The 2871-nt window shown below is 29.8% G+C and overlaps 2 non-coding genes across 2 annotated transcripts; one reads left to right on the top strand and one right to left on the bottom strand.

Moving 5' to 3' along the window:
* Nucleotides 1-1327: 1327 nt before the first annotated feature.
* LOAG_20099 lies at nucleotides 1328-1399 on the top strand. The gene has a single exon. It is a non-coding gene; the product is annotated as a tRNA-Asp (tRNA).
* A 629-nt stretch (nucleotides 1400-2028) lies between these two features.
* LOAG_20098 lies at nucleotides 2029-2100 on the bottom strand. Its single transcript has one exon. It is a non-coding gene; the product is annotated as a tRNA-Asp (tRNA).
* Between the last annotated feature and the right edge of the window lie 771 nt (nucleotides 2101-2871).

The following is a 2871-nucleotide window of genomic DNA, read 5'->3' as shown; positions in this document are numbered from 1 at the left end:
AATAATAATAATAATAATAATAATAATAATAATAATAATAATAATAATAATAATAATAATAATAATAATAATAATAATAATAATAATAATAATAATAATAATAATAATAATAATAATAATGATAATAATGATAATAATGATAATAATGGTAATAATGATAATAATGATAATAATGCTAATAATGATAATAATAACAAAATAATGATAACAGTAACAGTTGATAGAAATAACCCGATAATGTCGTCATTCGAATCCTGAATAAATGGGAGATGAGAGAATCGTAGTATAACTTGAATACTCTAAGTGTGACATTCACATGCATTCATATACATGTATATACTACATACATGCATGCACATACATACATGCAACACATACATACACATACATACACACATACATGCTTACATATATAATACACACATACATAACAGATAACAGAAGGGTTAGAAGAAGCTTGATGATAATTGTTTAGGAAAGCATGGATGATGAAGCAGTAATCGATCGAGGAGTTGTAGGTAGGGTTGAAATGGATGAAACTTTGTCAACAACATGTGGTATAGATAGGTAGAGCAGAAAGGAAAGAGTAGAGTAAGGTAAGGTAGAATAGGGTAGGGTAGGATAGAATGAGAGAGGGAGGGTAAAGATAGCAATAGGGTTGGGCAAAACGATCGTGAAATTTCAAAACAACATCTGATAGATGTTGTTGTTGTTGTTGTTGTTGTTGCATTCTCCATTTAATGGTTTAAAATCATTTTAAAGGATTTTACGAAATTTAAATTTTAAGTTTGAGATTTTAATATATATGGAAGTAATAAACTAACAATGAATGAAACTACCGAGAAACATTTGTAGCAATTATAAAGATATCGATTTGTATTTGAGGCTAAAAGGGATAGCAACTTCTTGGCTATCAAATTATAACTCAATGTTGTCGCACACACAAACACACACACAGACACACACAGACCCAGACACACTCAGACACACACACTTTATCTGTCCTCGGTAGAATGTCACTTTCTTGTATTTCTCACCTACCGGAACATGTCTCGTACCCTACGCATTAATTAGCTCTTAATTAATCGTAGTGGGCGAAAGAGAACAGAATGAATTGATAGAGAAGTGAGAAGATGCAAATTTTAAAATGTCGAAAAAATTTGTTCCCATTAATTTTCAGTTTTTTTCATTTGACGAATGATCTTTGATCGATAATTGATCAGTAAGCGAAGTGATAAGTGACATCTGATAAATACATAAGATAAAAAGAAAAGTTAATGAACGTGATTTTTAATGATGTGATATCATTTAAAATGTGTGTCACCAGTCCTCGGTAGTATAGTGGTGAGTATCCGCGCCTGTCACGTGCGAGACCCGGGTTCGATTCCCGGCCGGGGAGTTAATACGTTGCCGGTCTCTTCTTGATTCCGGCAACCTTTTCTCCTATTCATTCATGTTACCGTAAATGAAATAACAGAATTTCCAAAAATACACTAAATCCTTCCATATAGTTAGCTTCTGCAATTTGTCTAATTCCTTTCTGAAATTTACGAAATTTTGGGAATTATTTGAAATACTTCCATGGTTTAGCTCCTTCATTCAATAAAATGAACGACAATAAAAATGCATTAAATCCTACAAATATTGGATCTGTTTATGTAACGCTCCAAGGTTTGATACAAGGAAATGATTAGAAAGCTGTTGATAAAATTCATAAAGATGCAAAATCATTAAAAGAGGTAGATGACCGACTCAGAAAAAATCAGAGTCCTGAAAAAGCGAAGGAATAACTACCATATAATAAGATGATAGCGGGATAGATGGTAAGACTCAGAAAGAATCATAATCCTGAAATAATTTACTTATTTACACACACGTGCAAAGAAAAAAAATGCAGTCCTAAATGAACTGGTAAATTGCAACATTTAGATCCGTTTAACACAATTTCCCGGTATATAGTCACCTGCAGTAAATTATCAGTGATACAGGGCGGAAAAAAAGTGCAACATGAAGTTGAAAAATGCTGGTCTCCCCGGCCGGGAATCGAACCCGGGTCTCGCACGTGACAGGCGCGGATACTCACCACTATACTACCGAGGATCTGTCAGTAACGCTCATATGGAAACTTGAAATTATCATAAATATCAGGATTTGCTATCATATTTCCGAAAATATTAAATTACAAATGTTATTAATAAGTCCCAATTACATATTCTAAAGTTCTCATTAATACTGTAATCACACTTTATGATATATTAATGATATATTAATTTATGATTTTATGATATATTAATTAGTATTTTTTAATATTTTTTAATTAATAATTAATATTTTTTTTTACACTTTATGATATATTAATTAGAACTTTTAATTACTTTATTATTTCATTAACTGATAAACTTTTCTTAGTAATAATTAGCATTTTAATTATAATTTATTAAGTATTACTTTCTCGAGATGTAAATCATTTTGTGTGGAATCGACAAAATCTCTTCGATGATTCCCACCGCTTTTGTTTGGTCTTGAAAATTTAAAAAGTTTTTTTCAAAGGTTAGTCAACTTTGTTTGGCAATGTTGATGATATTTTTACAGTTACAAAAATAATTTTTTTCAACAAAGTTCAATTTTATTAGTTAAATGTATGCCAGTTTTGTCTTTCTTGTAAATTTAATTGTTTGGATGATATTTTTGCTCGATTTCCAAATTAATCAGCAAAATTTTAAACAGTAAAACAATGCTAAGAACAATGGTATGATCTACCATTTTTGAATGAACTGCAAAATCAAAATTAGAAGTAATTACTATTAGTAATAATAAGGATAACAATAGCAATAGTAATAATAACAATAATAACAATAATAATAATAATAA

This window comes from Loa loa, assembly GCF_000183805.2.
Source record: "Loa loa unplaced genomic scaffold supercont3.443, whole genome shotgun sequence".
Taxonomy (NCBI): domain Eukaryota; kingdom Metazoa; phylum Nematoda; class Chromadorea; order Rhabditida; family Onchocercidae; genus Loa; species Loa loa.
Note: the sequence above shows the minus strand (reverse complement) of the source record. Positions and strands in the feature narration are given on the sequence as shown.